An 18,634-nucleotide genomic window follows, 5' to 3' on the forward strand; every position below is an offset into this window, starting at 1 on the left:
GTGTCCAGAGCTCCTCCAGTGTGCTCCAGACCTCTGCCATCTTGGAAACAGAGGTGCTGCTGGCACACTGGACTGCTCTGAGTGGCCAGTGCCACCAGGTGACGTCAGAGATTCCTTGTGATAGGCTCATTCAGGTGTTAGTAGCCTATCCTCTCTCCTAGGTAGCCAAACCCTCTTTTCTGGCTATTTAGGGTCTCTGTCTCTGGGGAAACTTTAGATAACGAATGCAAGAGCTCATCCGAGTTCCTCTGCATCTCTCTCTTCACCTTCTGATAAGGGATCGACTGCTGACCGCGTTGGAAGCCTGCAAACCTGCAACATATTAGCAAAGACGACTACTGCAACTCTGTAACGCTGATCCTGCCGCCTTCTCGACTGTTTTCCTGCTTGTGCATGCTGTGGGGGTAGCCTGCCTCCTCTCTGCACCAGAAGCTCCGAAGAAATCTCCCATGGGTCGACGGAATCTTCCCCCTGCAACCACAGGCACCAAAAAGCTGCATTACCGGTCCCTTGGGTCTCCTCTCAGCATGACGAGCGAGGACCCTTGAATCCAGCAACTCTGTCCAAGTGACTGCCACAGTCCAGTGACTCTTCAGTCCAAGTTTGGTGGAGGTAAGTCCTTGCCTCCCCACTCCAGACTGCATTGTTGGTAACCAAGACTTTTGCAACTTCTCCAGCCCCTGTGCACTTCCGGCAGAAATCCTTTGTGCACAGCCAAGCCGGGGTCCACAGCACTCTAACCTGCATTGCACGACTTTCTAAGTTGGTCTCCGGCGACGTGGGACTCCTTTGTGCAACTTCGGCGAGCACCGTTTCAGGCATCCTTGTAGTGCCTGTTTCTGGCACTTCTCCGGGAGCTACCTGCTTCAGAGAGGACTCTTTGTCTTGCTCGACGTCCCCTCTCTCTCCAGGTCCAATTTGCGACCTCCTGGTCCCTCCTGGGCCTCAGCAGTGTCCAAAAACGCTAACCGCACGATTTGCAGCTAGCAAGGCTTGTTGGCATCCTTTTGGCGGGAAAACACTTCTGCACGACTCTCCAAGGCAAGAGGGATCCGTCCACCAAAGGGAAAGTCTCTAGCCCTTTTTGTTCCTGCAGAAACCTTTGCTTCTTCTGTCCAGTCGAAGCTTCTTTGCACCAGCAGCATGTCATTTCCTGGGCATTTGCCCATCTCCGACTTGCTTGTGACTTTTGGACTTGGTCCCCTTGTTCCACAGCTACCTTAGATTGGAAATCCACAGTTGTTGCATTGTTGGTTTGTGTCTTTCCTGCATTATTCCTCTATTACGACTTCTTTGTCTTCTGGGGAATTTTAGTGCACTTTGCACTCACTTTTCAGGGTCTTGGGGAGGGCTAATTTTCTAACTCTCACTATTTTCTAATAGTCCCAACGACCCTCTACAAGGTCACATAGGTTTGGGGTCCATTCGTGGTTCGCATTCCACTTTTGTAGTATATGGTTTGTGTTGCCCCTATCCCTATGTGTCTCCATTGCATCCTATTGCAACTATACATTGTTTGCAATGTTTTCTAAGACTATACTGCATATTTTTTGTACTGTGTACAAATAACTTGTGTATATTTGCTATCCTCACTCTGAGGGTACACTCTGAGATACTGTGACATATTGTCATAAAAATAAAGTACCTTTATTTTTAGTATAACTGTGTATTGTGTTTTCTTATGGTATTGTGCAAGTGACACTTGTGGTACTGTAGTAGCTTCACACGTCTCCTAGTTCAGCCTAAGCTGCTCTGCTAAGCTACCATTATCTATCAGCCTAAGCTGCTAGACACCCTATACACTAATAAGGGATAACTGGGCCTGGTGCAAGGTGCAAGTACCCCTTGGTACTCACTACAAGCCAGTCCAGCCTTCTACATTGGTTGTGCAGCGGTGGGATAAGTGCTTTGAGACTACTTACCACTCTTGTCATTGTACTTTTCATAAGAGAAAAATATACAAAACAAGTTCAGTGTGTGTACACATAGCTAAAAAGTTTTGCATTTCCTCTTTTCACTCTTTTCTAAAGTGCTGAAAAGTACTTCTAAGCTTTCAAAAAGTTCTTAAAAGTTTAAAAAGGTTTTTTTCTGTCTTTCTAAAAAGTTCTGAAAACTTTTTTTCTCTTTTTCTATCACTTTAACTCTCTCTAAAAATGTCTGGCACAGGCCAAAATGTTGATCTGTCCAAACTTGCATATGATCACCTTAGCTGGAAAGGAGCAAGGAGTCTCTGCTTGGAGAGAGGTTTGAGTGTAGGGAAGAATCCTTCCTTAGAACTGTTAATTAACATGCTTAGAGAACAAGATAAGGTTATAAGTGCCCCATCTGTTGAAAAAGTAGCTAATGGTTCTCAATCTGATCCAGGGACTCCCCCAGGAAAAGGTTCAGGAAAGAAACTTCTTAGCCTTCCCATTACTAGACAGTCTAGCATAGTTGGTACTGAGGTGGAGTCACATCATACAGATGATGTGCTCTCACATTACACTGTCAGCCAAGCTGTTAGGGTGGCCTCTGTAAGGGACAGGTCTCCTTCTGTTCATTCCCATCATACCTCTGTATCTAGAAATGTCCCTCCCACCAGCCCTGATGACAGATTGTTAGAGAGGGAACTCAATAGATTGAGTGTGGAACAAACCAGACTGAAGCTTAAAAAGCAACAGCTGGATTTGGATAGACAGTCTTTAGAAATAGAGAGGGAAAGACAGAAGTTGGGTTTAGAAACCCATGGTGGCAGCAGCAGTATTCCCCATAGTCATCCTGTAAAAGAGCATGATTCCAGGAATCTGCACAAGATAGTTCCCCCTTATAAGGAGGGGGATGACATTAACAAGTGGTTTGCTGCACTTGAGAGGGCCTGTGTTGTACAGGATGTCCCTCAAAGGCAGTGGGCTGCTATCCTATGGCTATCATTTAGTGGAAAAGGTAGGGATAGGCTCCTTACTGTGAAAGAAAGTGATGCCAATAATTTCCAAGTTCTTAAGAATGCACTCCTGGATGGTTATGGCTTAACCACTGAACAATACAGGATAAAGTTCAGAGAGACCAAAAAGGAGTCTTCACAAGACTGGGTTGATTTCATTGACCATTCAGTGAAGGCCTTGGAGGGGTGGTTAAATGGCAGTAAGGTTACTGACTTTGAAAGCCTGTATAACTTGATCCTGAGAGAGCATATTCTTAATAATTGTGTGTCTGATTTGTTGCACCAGTACTTGGTGGACTCTGATCTGACCTCTCCCCAAGAATTGGGAAAGAAGGCAGACAAATGGGTCAGAACAAGGGTGAACAGAAAAGTTCATACAGGGGGTGACAAAGATGGCAACAAAAAGAAGGATGGTAAGTCTTCAGACAAGGGTGGGGACAAATCTAAAAATGAGTCTTTATCAGGCCCACAAAAACACTCTGGTGGGGTTGGTGGGTCCAAATCCTCCGTTAATCAGAACAAGGAAAAGAAACCATGGTGCTATTTTTGTAAAGTAAAAGGCCATTGGGCAACAGATTCCAGTTGTCCAAAGAAAAGCACCAAGCCTCCTACCACTACAACCCCTACTGCTACACCTAGTGTCCCTACTAATAGCAGTGGTGGTTGGAGCAAACCTACTAATAGCCAATCCAAGGGAGTAGCTGGGCTCACTATTGGTAACTTAGTTGGGGTTGGCCTTGTTAGGGAGGCCACAGAGGCTGTGTTAGTCTCTGAGGGGGCTATTGATTTAGCCACCTTAGCTGCTTGTCCCCATAATATGGATAAGTACAGGCAGCTACCCCTAATAAATGGTGTTGAGGTTCAGGCCTACAGGGACACTGGTGCCAGTGTGACTATGGTCATAGATAAACTGGTCCACCCTGAACAACACCTACTTGGTCACCAGTACCAAGTAACCGATGCTCACAACAACACACTTAGCCACCCCATGGCTGTTGTTAATCTCAACTGGGGGGGGGTTACTGGTCCAAAGAAAGTTGTGGTAGCCACAGATTTACCTGTAGACTGTCTACTAGGAAATGATTTGGAGACATCAGCTTGGTCAGATGTGGAGTTGGAGGCTCATGCAGCAATGCTGGGCATTCCAGGGCATATTTTTGCTTTGACAAGGGCTCAGGCCAAAAAGCAAAAAGGACAGGGAAGCTTGGATCCTGGAACAATGGACCAAGTGCTCCCTAAAGCTAGGGCTAGTAGAAGCAAACCACTTCCTACTATCCCTCCCTCTACAGTGGATTCTAATTCTGAGGAAGAAGAATTCCCTCCCTGTGCAGAACCTACACCAGAGGAGCTTCAAGCAGACACTGCTGAACTTTTGGGTGAAGGGGGGCCTGACAGAGAGGAGCTGAGTGTGGCACAGCAAAACTGTCCCACATTAGAGGGTCTGAGACAGCAAGCTGTCAAACAGGCTAATGGGGATGTCAGTGACTCTCACAGAGTTTACTGGGAGGACAACCTCTTGTACACTGAGCATAGGGATCCTAAACCTGGAGCTGCCAGGAGATTAGTGATTCCTCAGGAGTACAGAAAGTTCCTCCTAACACTGGCACATGACATTCCCCTAGCTGGGCACCTAGGACAAATGAAAACTTGGGACAGGCTTGTTCCTTTGTTTCATTGGCCTAGGATGTCTGAGGACACAAAAGATTTTTGTAAGTCCTGTGAAACCTGTCAAGCCAGTGGCAAGACAGGTGGCACTCCAAAGGCACCCCTTATTCCACTGCCTGTGGTTGGGGTTCCCTTGGAAAGGGTAGGGGTTGACATAGTTGGCCCCCTTGACCCTCCTACTGCTTCAGGCAATAGATTCATCTTGGTGGTAGTGGACCATGCCACAAGATATCCTGAAGCTATTCCTTTAAGGACCACTACAGCTCCTGCAGTGGCAAAGGCCCTCCTGGGAATATTTTCCAGGGTGGGCTTCCCAAAGGAAGTAGTATCAGACAGAGGAAGCAATTTCATGTCTGCATACTTAAAGGCCATGTGGAAGGAGTGTGGGGTAACTTACAAGTTCACCACACCCTATCATCCACAAACAAATGGACTGGTTGAGAGATTTAACAAAACTCTCAAAGGCATGATTATGGGTCTCTCTGAAAAACTCCGCAGGAGATGGGATATCCTTTTACCTTGCCTCCTTTTTGCTTACAGGGAGGTACCCCAGAAAGGAGTGGGCTTTAGCCCCTTTGAACTTCTTTTTGGACACCCTGTTAGGGGTCCACTCACACTTGTAAAGGAGGGTTGGGAACAACCTTTAAAAGCTCCTAAACAGGATATTGTGGATTATGTACTTGGCCTCAGATCAAGGATGGCTGAGTACATGAAAAAGGCCAGTAAGAACCTTCAGGCCAGCCAAGAGCTCCAGAAGCAATGGCATGATCAGAAGGCTGTTTTGGTGCAGTACCAACCTGGACAGAAAGTGTGGGTCTTGGAGCCTGTGGCCCCAAGAGCACTCCAAGATAAATGGAGTGGTCCCCACACAATTGTTGAGAAAAAGGGTGAAGTCACCTATTTGGTTGACTTAGGCACTGCAAGGAGTCCCCTTAGGGTGCTCCATGTAAACCGCCTGAAACCCTACTATGACAGGGCTGATCTCACCATGCTCATGGCAACTGATGAGAGACAGGAAGAAGACAGTGATCCTCTACCTGATCTCTTCTCTTCCACAGAACAAGATGCTCTTGTGGAAGGTGTAGTTTTGGCTGATTGTCTTACTGCTGAGCAGAAAGATAATTGCATAAATCTCCTAGATCAATTCTCTGAACTCTTCTCTACTGTGCCAGGTACCACTTCGTGGTGTGAGCACACTATAGATACTGGAGACAGCTTGCCTGTCAAAAGTAAGATCTATAGGCAGCCTGACCATGTCAGGGACTGCATAAAGCAAGAGGTCCAGAAAATGTTGGAACTAGGAGTGGTTGAGCACTCTGAAAGTCCATGGGCTTCTTCTGTGGTACTTGTACCAAAACCCCATTCCAAAGATGGAAAGAAGGAAATGCGGTTTTGTGTAGACTATAGAGGTCTCAATCTTGTAACCAAAACTGATGCTCACCCTATACCCAGGGCAGATGAGCTCATAGATACACTGGCATCTGCCAAGTATCTAAGCACTTTTGATTTGACTGCAGGGTATTGGCAGATCAAATTGTCAGAAGATGCTAAACCTAAGACTGCATTTTCAACCATTGGAGGACATTACCAGTTCACTGTAATGCCTTTTGGTTTGAAAAATGCACCTGCCACTTTTCAGAGGTTGGTGAACACAGTCCTGTAAGGGCTGGAAGCTTTCAGTGCAGCATATTTGGACAATATAGCTGTCTTTAGCTCCAGCTGGGATGAACACCTGGTCCACCTATGGAAAGTTTTGGAGGCCCTGCAGAAGGCAGGCCTCACTATCAAGGCTTCAAAGTGCCAGATAGGGCAGGGTAAGGTGGTTTATCTGGGACACCTTGTTGGTGGGGAACAGATTGCACCACTACAGGGGAAAATCCAAACAATTATTGATTGGGTTCCCCCTACCACACAGACTCAGGTGAGAGCCTTCCTAGGCCTCACTGGGTATTACAGGAGGTTAATTAAGAACTATGGCTCCATTGCAGCCCCTCTTAATGACCTCACTTCCAAAAAGATGCCTAAAAAGGTATTATGGACAGCAAACTGTCAGAAAGCTTTTGAGGAGCTGAAGCAGGCCATGTGCTCTGCACCTGTCCTGAAAAGCCCTTGTTACTCTAAAAAATTCTATGTCCAAACTGATGCATCTGAATTAGGAGTAGGGGCAGTCCTATCACAACTTAATTCTGAGGGCCAGGATCAACCTGTTGCTTTTATTAGTAGGAGGTTGACCCCTAGAGAAAAGCTTTTGTCTGCCATAGAGAGGGAGGCCTTTGCTGTGGTCTGTGCACTTAAGAAGTTGAGGCCATTCCTGTTTGGCACTCACTTCATTGTTCAGACAGACCACAAACCTCTACTTTGGCTAAAACAAATGAAAGGTGAAAATCCTAAATTGTTGAGGTGGTCCTTATCCCTACAGGGAATGGACTATACAGTGGAACATAGACCTGGGAGTAGCCACTCTAATGCAGATGGACTCTCCAGATATTTCCACTTACACAATGAAGACTCATCAGGTCATGGCTAGTCTTATTGTCCTTCGTTTGGGGGGGGGTTGTGTAGGAAAGTACCATCTTGCCTGGCATGTTACCCCCATTTTTCACTGTATATATGTTGTTTTAGTTGTATGTGTCACTGGGACCCTGTTCACCAGGGCCCCAGTGCTCATAAGTGTGCCTGTATGTGTTACCTGTGTAGTGACGAACTGTCTCACTGAGGCTCTGCTAATCAGAACCTCAGTGGTTATGCTCTCTCATTTCTTTCTAAATTGTCACTAACAGGCTAGTGACCAATTTTACCAATTTACATTGGCTTACTGGAACACCCTTATAATTCCCTAGTATATGGTACTAAGGTACCCAGGGTATTGGGGTTCCAGGAGATCCCTATGGGCTGCAGCATTTCTTTTGCCACCCATAGGGAGCTCTGACAACTCTTACACAGGCCTGCCACTGCAGCCTGAGTGAAATAACGTCCACGTTACTTCACAGCCATTTTACACTGCACTTAGGTAACTTATAAGTCACCTATATGTCTAACCTTTACCTGGTAAAGGTTAGGTGCAAAGTTACTAAGTGTGAGGGCACCCTGGCACTAGCCAAGGTGCCCCCACATTGTTCAGAGCCAATTCGCTGAACTTTGTGAGTGCGTGGATACCATTACACGCGTGCACTACATATAGGTCACTACCTATATGTAGCTTCACAATGGTAACTCCGAATATGGCCATGTAACATGTCTAAGATCATAGAATGGCCCCCTCTATGCCATCCTGGCATTATTGGGACAATTCCATGACCCCAGTGGTCTGTAGCACAGACCATGGCACTGCCAAACTGCCTTTCCTGGGGTTTCACTGCAGCTGCTGCTGCTGCCAACCCCTCAGACAGGTTTCTGCCCCCCTGGGGTCAAGCCAGGCTTGTCCCAGGATGGCAGAAGAAAGGACTTCCTCTGAGAGAGGGTGTTACACCCTCTCCCTTTGGAAAATGGTGTGAAGGCAGGGGAGGATGAGCCTCCCCCAGCCTCTGGAAATGCTTTCTTGGGCACAGATGTGCCCAATTCTGCATAAGCCAGTCTACACCGGTTCAGGGACCCCTTAGCCCCTGCTCTGGCGTGAAACTGGACAAAGGAAAGGGGAGTGACCACTCCCCTGACCTGCACCTCCCCTGGGAGGTGTCCAGAGCTCCTCCAGTGTGCTCCAGACCTCTGCCATCTTGGAAACAGAGGTGCTGCTGGCACACTGGACTGCTCTGAGTGGCCAGTGCCACCAGGTGACGTCAGAGATTCCTTGTGATAGGCTCATTCAGGTGTTAGTAGCCTATCCTCTCTCCTAGGTAGCCAAACCCTCTTTTCTGGCTATTTAGGGTCTCTGTCTCTGGGGAAACTTTAGATAACGAATGCAAGAGCTCATCCGAGTTCCTCTGCATCTCTCTCTTCACCTTCTGATAAGGAATCGACTGCTGACCGCGTTGGAAGCCTGCAAACCTGCAACATATTAGCAAAGACGACTACTGCAACTCTGTAACGCTGATCCTGCCGCCTTCTCGACTGTTTTCCTGCTTGTGCATGCTGTGGGGGTAGCCTGCCTCCTCTCTGCACCAGAAGTTCCGAAGAAATCTCCCGTGGGTCGACGGAATCTTCCCCCTGCAACCGCAGGCACCAAAAAGCTGCATTACCGGTCCCTTGGGTCTCCTCTCAGCACGACGAGCGAGGTCCCTTGAATCCAGCAACTCTGTCCAAGTGACTGCCACAGTCCAGTGACTCTTCAGTCCAAGTTTGGTGGAGGTGAGTCCTTGCCTCCCCACTCCAGACTGCATTGTTGGTAACCGAGACTTTTGCAACTTCTCCGGCCCCTGTGCACTTCCGGCAGAAATCCTTTGTGCACAGCCAAGCCGGGGTCCACGGCACTCTAACCTGCATTGCACGACTTTCTAAGTTGGTCTCCGGCGACGTGGGACTCCTTTGTGCAACTTCGGCGAGCACCGTTTCAGGCATCCTTGTAGTGCCTGTTTCTGGCACTTCTCCGGGTGCTACCTGCTTAAGAGAGGACTCTTTGTCTTGCTCGACATCCCCTCTCTCTCCAGGTCCAATTTGCGACCTCCTGGTCCCTCCTGGGCCTCAGCAGTGTCCAAAAACGCTAACCGCACGATTTGCAGCTAGCAAGGCTTGTTGGCATCCTTTTGGCGGGAAACCACTTCTGCACGACTCTCCAAGGCAAGAGGGATCTGTCCACCAAAGGGAAAGTCTCTAGCCCTTTTTGTTCCTGCAGAAACCTTTGCTTCTTCTGTCCAGTCGAAGCTTCTTTGCACCAGCAGCATGTCATTTCCTGGGCATTTGCCCATCTCCGACTTGCTTGTGACTTTTGGACTTGGTCCCCTTGTTCCACAGCTACCTTAGATTGGAAATCCACAGTTGTTGCATTGTTGGTTTGTGTCTTTCCTGCATTATTCCTCTATTACGACTTCTTTGTCTTCTGGGGAATTTTAGTGCACTTTGCACTCACTTTTCAGGGTCTTGGGGAGGGCTAATTTTCTAACTCTCACTATTTTCTAATAGTCCCAACGACCCTCTACAAGGTCACATAGGTTTGGGGTCCATTCGTGGTTTGCATTCCACTTTTGTAGTATATGGTTTGTGTTGCCCCTATCCCTATGTGTCTCCATTGCATCCTATTGTAACTATACATTGTTTGCACTGTTTTCTAAGACTATACTGCATATTTTTTGTACTGTGTACAAATAACTTGTGTATATTTGCTATCCTCACTCTGAGGGTACACTCTGAGATACTGTGACATATTGTCATAAAAATAAAGTACCTTTATTTTTAGTATAACTGTGTATTGTGTTTTCTTATGGTATTGTGCAAGTGACACTTGTGGTACTGTAGTAGCTTCACACGTCTCCTAGTTCAGCCTAAGCTGCTCTGCTAAGCTACTATTATCTATCAGCCTAAGCTGCTAGACACCCTATACACTAATAAGGGATAACTGGGCCTGGTGCAAGGTGCAAGTACCCCTTGGTACTCACTACAAGCCAGTCCAGCCTCCTACACTACCCAACAGGACATCCCTCTACATAGTAGGATGAACATCTCTGCTACTGACTATGCAACTATGTCCACTGCTGTTCCAGACACTTCATCAACCATGGGGAGGGCGGAACATGAACTTTTGCTAGTTCCAGTCACAACTTCAGTGACCACCCCGCTTCAAGATTTGGCAGTATTTTACACGAACACTTCCACGACTAATGATGTTGTCTATCAAGACCCTCCACGAGCGGTGGATCAGAATGCAGCAGGTCCTGTGTTTGCAGAGACTTCCTCTGGCTATTTCGCAGACATTGATGATTTTTCTTTGGATTCATCCTCAACTGAGACTGACAAACTCTCGAGAAGTAGCAAACTGTATCGATGGCTTAAAAATAACTATTTGATCTACCCATGGAACTATCTATGGTTCTGTTTGACATTTATTGCATTATTTTTATGGATTGGTTTTGTGACTGTTTTCTTTTTACTAATCAATGGTCACTATATTGCTGATCGCTCCTCTGTGGAGCCTGTTGAAGAAATTTTAACACCACATCATTCTTCACATAAGGTCCGACTTGATTTGTCCCCTGTCAATATTACAGCTATTCCGATAACTGATGGGATTGTGTGGGACAAAGTTCCGTTCAATATATACGGGCCTACAGAGATAATTCGAATACCATACGTGTTCAAAATTTCAATGTCTGATGTTATTACACCTAATGTTGTCTCTGATGATTGGGATGTCCAAACAGTTGATTCGATGCTAGCTGAAATGAAGAACTATTCCGCTTTTGGAAGTGATGATGTATATGATTATACAATGAATTATGGGGAAATGTTCTGCTATAACAATTGGGGACATCACTACCTACACCGTGCAACTAGATATAGGCCTCTCTTGAACTACACACAATGGGAACACTGTTAAACACCACAGGTGGGGAGTCCAAAGTATTACAGCGATAAATTTACATACTTTTCTGGGCATGATACAAAGAAAGCAGAGTTGTATTATTTTAAAATACCTCCGGCACAAATTAGAAAACTTTTGCTAACAGATACGAAATTTGATTTATTCAGATCGCTTTGTTTTCCGGCACTTGCTTGAGGGTTACGAATATTGGAAAGATACTATTGACTTGAAAAGTGTATGGGGGACACAGGATTGGCAAATACAGGGTAGGGAGGCTTTGTTTCGAGCATGCCTGATTCCTGTGCAAATGATTTTCTTAAATGACAATATTGAGCAGACATCTTGTCTGGGGTTAGCAAAAATTAAGGAGCTGAGCACGCCCAGTATCCCTACTCCGACTAAATTTAAAGATTGGCAACACTTTCTTAATGTCTCAGAAGACAAGCTAGATGCAATGGTTAAGGATGGTACCTATAATTCTTCACTTTCCCGTCCTGGCGGGTGGTTGGTATGGCCCACCGACACTGATGAGTGTCAAAGGTGTTTTTTGAACTCTTCAGGGTTTTTTTCCATTCACAGGCCTGACCCTCGCTTTCTCTCAGGTCAACATACAGGTATAATTGCAACATACAGTGTGGGTAAGCTGTGCCAGCAATGGGTGCAGACAAACACTTTAACAACGGTTAAGCAACACCTAAACACTCTTTATGACAGTGTAGACCTACAGGATTTCCTATTAGGTCGTAGTAAACAACGCTCGAAATGGTTTTTATATGCTATGTACAATGAAATTTGGAAACTTTCCCAGATTGAGGCTGCTGCACGTTTAAGGCAACTAGATAAGGAGAATTTGGAAAAAACATTAACTGTTGTCGACAATGGCATGAACACGCTGTCCAACAGGATTTATTCACTATCAAATATAGTGTCGTCTGCTATTGATATCACTCAGACTGACTTGTCCCGGTTATATCATGGGCAAACACAGCTACCTTCCATCATGCAGCTGGGTTGGACATTACAGACACTGAAAAATGGCCACATTCCATGGAAGTACATTAATGGGAGTGAACTATTCACTACTTTTAATTTTTCCAGGGAACAAGAGACAATAGCTAAAAGGGAGGCTCGGTTCACCCTGCTTCAAGTAGAAAAGTTGGATAAGTTGCCCTTCACGGTAGCAGAGAGTCCTTCAACTATCTGGCTCTTACACGGCATTATTAATTTACCGATTTCGACCTTTCGTTTCTCGAGCTGCCTGAAACATCTTGCAGTGGGACGATATGAACAGCTAGGAGATAGCTTTATTAAGGAAGAGTGGGAGTTGCCCTTTGACTATAAATGTCTGAACGGTGAACAGGAGGTCTTTCTTAGCGGAAGTGAATGTGAGACTGCTGTTCGTCATTCTATGATATGCAAACAGGTGTCTCTTCACGGTCTTTGCAATGCGGGGGTCGCGAATTTGGCCTGTTTTCTGAAGGGTACTCCCGTCCCCTTGATTTGTCCAGTGTTTCATGTACTTTCCAATGGAAGTTATGTTCTACTGAACAATGAAAGCTGTTGCGGCTTGCGACCTGGAATTGCCTACGCAATCTCAGTCACAAAGGTTGTTACGTGTTGTGGACATGTTTTGTTTCCCCCCACACAAGAGATAAAAGTATCTGTAATGTGGCCCCACATAGATACTATTAATGTGAACTATGACAAGTTGAGTAGACTGAAGGCGCTATTGTTTCAGAAACAGGTCGCCTTGACATCCGCAAAAGAGAGGTATGCTCTCCAGATTGCGAGATCATCAGCCGAGATACAATCCCTTTTAAATACTGATTTCCCCAAACACTTTGGAGAGCTGGTATCCAGAATATTCAATGCTTCAAGCACAACTGGGATTGTTCATTTCTTTAAGGCTGTCGGGTCTGGTTTCGTGTCCATCTTCCAGACTGTCTTCGGAGTCATCCCATCAGCCATCCATTCTCTCTTTTCCAGTGTGTTTGGTGGCTTTCCAATTATTTTGGCTTTAATTGGCGGACTACTACTGCTATTTCTTCTGATTCGCGGTGGTTGTTTTTTTCCAGCAACACAGAGCAATGGAGCCGCTCCCGTCAACCCCGATCTGCCGTGAGTGCATGGTTCGGATCTTCAGTACACCTTTGCTGGTGGAACTGGAGTTTGACTGGTCGTTGTCATTCCGGCCTCTACTCTGGTGTGTACAACCGATCTTCCGCTGCATATGGTGTTTCTTTGAACATCTGCCTATGGTCTGTCTCGCTGTTGCACCAACATCTCCTGTGGACGACGAACTGCTGATGTCCCCGATGAGGGTTCATACACGGTCATGCCCATTGAGATTGAGGTTGCTCCGTGAGGCCACCTATGAGCCTTCTGTTATAAGATCTAACATGGATGAGGACACTGCAGCGAATATCGATACACCGGTTAATGTGGCTCACTTCTGCTCTGTGGATCCGTTTGTCCGTCCAGCAATAGATTTCACTTCGGACGATGTTGACTCATTTTTGAGGTCCTTGCCAGGTGACTTCAATGACATTCTTCAAGATCCTGCGTATAACACATAATTCGATGAATTTGCTTACCATTTCCCGGTTCCAAAATATGCAATTATACTAAACGTTTGCTGTACTTGTCATAATTGATATTAACATCTCTGTATGTATTTTTTAACGTATTTTAACACACAGCAATTATTTTTGTTTTTGTTATTAGCTACATTTATTAGCTTGTATTTTTTGTTTTACCTATGGTTTTTAGTTCAGAAGCAGCTTTTTTAGCTTTTGGGTTCATGTGCCTTCATCATACCTGTTACGGCAATGGGGAGGGTGTAGTGAATGCTAGTTTGTTTTAACGGGATAACAGGGGTTAGCTTAGCCGTAGGCTTGTAAACTCGTGCCCCTGTCACCCAGTGACTTTTAACCTACTTAGCTTGCTCTGTCTTAGTCCATTTAATTATTTATTTCCTTTAAGATGGCGGCCTTGTTTATAGTTAGGCCACTTGTTATGAGTCTTATTATCAGTGTCACTGCGCCAAGGCGTCAAGATCAAGCACGAAAGACAAACAAACAGTAGATGTTCACACTTAGGGATTTTCCCTCTCTATACTTTCAAGGGATTGTTGATATTAATTGCCGTCCCAAGCATGCCTGTTATCTATTGTTTTGAATTACACCTACGTCAGGGGACCTTGTAGATCTGTATAAATACATCACACTTTAGACAGATAATCAGAGGGATTCCGACCAGAGGGCATCGCCACCATCGCTGATACCGATGCTGCAGTCGTCTTGACGCTGACCCAGTCTTCGTGTCCCTACGGAGTCTGAGATAGAGACCTCATTCCAAGGTAACGAGGGTTGGGGGCTCCTCTCATGGACCTTGCTTTGGCAGATTAGGTTTAGTAAACCCAGCTCTCCTTTAGGTAGAAGGTTAGGCCTATTCCCATTAGGGTTTTAGGGCATATTCCATCTTGTACATATATATATATCTATTTCTTTCATATATTGCAAAAATGGTGGGGGTCTTTATATCCATGACTCTCTTCTTCACAATACTGTTGCTTGGTATATTCATTATCCTAATCATTGCATTTCATGCAACTTATCGCAAATGGCAGTTATGTTAAATAAAAACTATTATAACTTCACTGCATCTGTGTTATTGTCTTTGTTTGTATGAGACATAATACATCTGTGAGAAAAGGGTAATTTCCGTTTAACCATGACAACCCTGAGATATCTGACTTTGAGTCCATGCGTAAGCGACTGCTACAAATCACTTTTTACTATTGTGTTTCTGGTGAGGTACTGCTAGTGAGCTGGTAAGGTTTGGACAACAGTTACAACTAGTTGTAGGAAGAGACTTAGGGGCATATTTATACTCTGTTTGCGCCGACGAGTGTGGTCCCTGGAACTCAGCAACTCTGTCCAAGTGACTCCCACAGTCCAGTGACTCTTCAGTCCAAGTTTGGTGGAGGTAAGTCCTTGCCTCCCCACGCTAGACTGCATTGCTGGGTACCGCATGATTTGCAGCTGCTCCGGCTCCTGTGCACTCTTCCAGGATTTCCTTTGTGCACAGCCAAGCCTGGGTCCCCGGCACTTTAACCTGCAGTGCACAACCTCCTGAGTTGTCCTCCGGAGTCGTGGGATCTCCTTCTGTGACTTCGGGTGAGCTCTGGTTCACTCTTCTTCATAGTGCCTGTTCCGGCACTTCTGTGGGTGCTGCCTGCTTCTGTGAGGGCTCCCTATCTGAGATACTTTTGGCATGTTGTCATAAAAATAAAGTACCTTTATTTTTAGTATATCGGTGTATTGTATTTTCTTATGATATTGTGCATATGGCACCAGTGGTATAGTGGGAGCTTTGCATGTCTCCTAGTTCAGCCTAAGCTGCTCTGCTAAGCTACCTTTTCTATCAGCCTAAGCTGCTAGAACACCTCTTCTACACTAATAAGGGATAACTGGACCTGGTGCAGAGTGTAAGTACCCCTTGGTACCCACTACAAACCAGGCCAGCCTCCTACACATATCCCCAAATTCATAGGTGCTATTGATGGGACCCATGTAGCTCTGCCCCCCCGCCCCACAGGAGTGAACAGGTGTACAGGAACCGGAAGAGTTATCATTCCATGAATGTACAGATGGTCTGTTTGGCAGACCAGTACATCTCCCAGGTAAATGCTATGTTCCCTGGCTCTGTGCATGACGCCTACATCCTGCGGAATAGCAGCATCCCTGATATGATGGGTCAACTCCAGAGGCACCGTGTGTGGCTATTAGGGGACTCTGGTTACCCCAACCTTTTCTGGCTATTGACCCCAGTGAGGAATCCCAGGACCAGGGCAGAGTAACGCTACAATGAGGCCCATGGGCGGACTAGGAGGGTGATCGAACGCACCTTCGGCCTCCTGAAGGCCAGGTTCAGGTGCCTCCATATGACAGGTGGTTCCCTATTCTACTCACCGAAGAAGGTGTGCCAGATCATCATCGCCTGCTCGATGCTTCACAATCTTGCTTTGCAACGCCAGGTGCCTTTTCTGCAGGAGGATGGTCCAGATGACGGTGTTGTGGCAGCTGTGGAGCCTGTGGATCCTGTGGACAGTGATGAGGAGGAAGCTGAGGAAGAAGACAACGACAACAGGGAGTCAGTCATACAGCAATATTTCCAGTGACACACAGGTGAGAAGAATTTCCTTTTCAACATTACATTCACTGTCACACGTCTTACTCTATCCTGTGTGTAATTTAATGGGATTATTTGGTAACTGAGTTGTTCCTTTCCATTACGGTCTCACAGGTGTGGTTACCAACGTGTTTCATCTGCATGCATCCTTCAAGGACTTGTGATGTGTGACATTGGTATGTTGCCTTAACAACTAAAAAAGCATTTTGACACTGTCATTGATAATACATTTTACAAAATCATAGACTGACTCCAGAATGTTTTGTGGTTCAAGGGTGTTTATTTAAGTGCTCAAAAATGGAGGGGGGTTGTAAAATGGTGATGGGTGATGGTGGAGGAATGTCCATGGCAGAGTCCAGTCTATTAGTCTCACAGGTGCACTGCCCATCTGGGCATAGGAAGTGGAGCTGGGGCAGTTTAAGTATGGACAGAGTAACAAAGTGGGACGTGGGGGGACAATCAGGGTGGTCTCATTTCCTGGCGGGGGTCTTTCCATCTTGCTCTGTCCTGTTCCTGGATCTCAGGGACCACTTGCGTGGTGGTTGTCCGTCTATAGGGGGTGGGGTGCTGGTGTGGTGGTCCTGTGGCGGGGCGTCCTGTCCACTAGCGCCGGCGGAGGTGGTGGGCAGTTCATCGTCCTGGCTAGTGTCAGGGGCCCCTTGGAGTGCCGTGGTGTCCCTCAAGGTCTGCTGTATGTCCTTCAGCACCCCTACGATGGTGCCCAAGGCGGAGCTGATGGTCCTGAGCTCCTCCCTGAAGCCCAAATACTGTTCCTCCTTCAGGCGCTGGGTCTCCTGAAACTTGACCAGGACCGTCGCCATCGTCTCCTGGGAGTGGTGGTATGCTCCCACGATGGAGGAGAGGGCCTCGTGGAGAGTGGGTTCCCTTGGCCTGTCCGCCCCCTGTCGCACAGCAGCCCTCCCAGTTCCCCTGTGTTCCTGTGCCTCCATCCCCTGGACCGTGTGCCCACTACCACTGCTCCCAGGTCCCTGTTGTTGTTGGGGTGGTGGGTTATCCTGGGTTCCCTGTAGTGGTGGACACACAGCTGATTGACCTGTCCTGGGTATGGAGGTTTGGGCCCGCTGGGTGGGTGCTGTACTGGTGTTACCAGAGGGTGGAAGGTCAGTGTTGGGCTGTGCCTGTGCAAGGGGAACCGACTGTCCCGAGGCCGACGATGGTTCGGGCTGGTCATCAGGCTCCAGTAGGGCAGAGCTGCTATCGTCACTGTGGGCCTCTTCTGTGGGTGGAGTGGAGATGTCTGGACCCTTCGGTGTGGTGACGGTCCTTCGTGATTCTGCAGGGGCATAAGAGCATGATTATTGCATGTGTGTGTGTCATGGTGTGCAATGGGTGGGTGTTTGTGTACCCCAGTGCTAGCATTCCTGTGTGGGGGCTTGTGTGATGATGGTTAGGGGGTTGTTCTAGGTATGGGCAGGGAGCATGCTTTGGTGAGGGGTGACCATGCTTAGTTGTGTCATGCAGGGCTTGGTGTTGGGATGGTTGGTTTGTGTTATTAGTACATTAGTGATGTGTTGGAGTGATAGGTAAGGGGGTGAGGGTGGGGGTGTGTGATAGCATGCAGGTAGGGTGGGGGACATGATAGTTAAGATTAGACTTACCAGTGTCCATTCCTCCACCGACTCCTCCGAGGCCCTCTGGATGCATGATGGTCAAGACTTGCTCCTCCCATGTTGTTAGTTGTGGGGGAGGAGGCGGGGGTCCGCCGCCAGTCCGCTGTACCGCGATGTTGTGCCTGGAGACTGGTGAACGCACCTCCCCCCGTAGGTCGTTCCACCTCTTCCTGATGTCCTCCCGATTTCTTGGGTGCTGTCCTACAGCGTTGACCCTGTCGACTATTCTGCGCCATAGCTCCATCTTCCTGGCTATGGATGTGTGCTGCACCTGTGATCCAAATAGCTGTGGCTCTACCCGTACGATTTCCTCCACCATAACCCTGAGCTCCTCCTCGGAAAAGCGGGGGTGTCTTTGGCGTGCCATGGGGTGGTGTGTGTGATGTGTGAGGTGGTGTATGTGGTGATGAGTGTAGTGATGTGTAGTGGTGTGTGGTGTTTTGTTCGTGGATGTTGTGTGGGTGATGGTGTTGTGTGCCTCTGTGTGGTGAGATTGTCTATTCTGTGCTCTCTCTCTGGCCTTCGTCTCTATTTTTTGGTCATTGGGGTTTGTGGGTGATGTGGGTGTGTGTTTTATATTGTGTTGGGTGTGTGGGAGTGTTGCTTCTATGTGTATCAGGTGTGTGTATTTTGAAATGTCCAATGTGGCGGTGTTTTGGAGATTTGTGTGTATTTTGAGAGTGGATTCTTGGATCGTAATAGCATGGGCGTGTTTCTGTTGGCGTGGAGGTGGATGTTTTGTTTTCGCCAGTTTAACACTGACCTTTGGTGTGG

This window comes from Pleurodeles waltl, unplaced genomic scaffold (assembly GCF_031143425.1).
Source record: "Pleurodeles waltl isolate 20211129_DDA unplaced genomic scaffold, aPleWal1.hap1.20221129 scaffold_65, whole genome shotgun sequence".
Lineage (NCBI taxonomy): Eukaryota > Metazoa > Chordata > Amphibia > Caudata > Salamandridae > Pleurodeles > Pleurodeles waltl.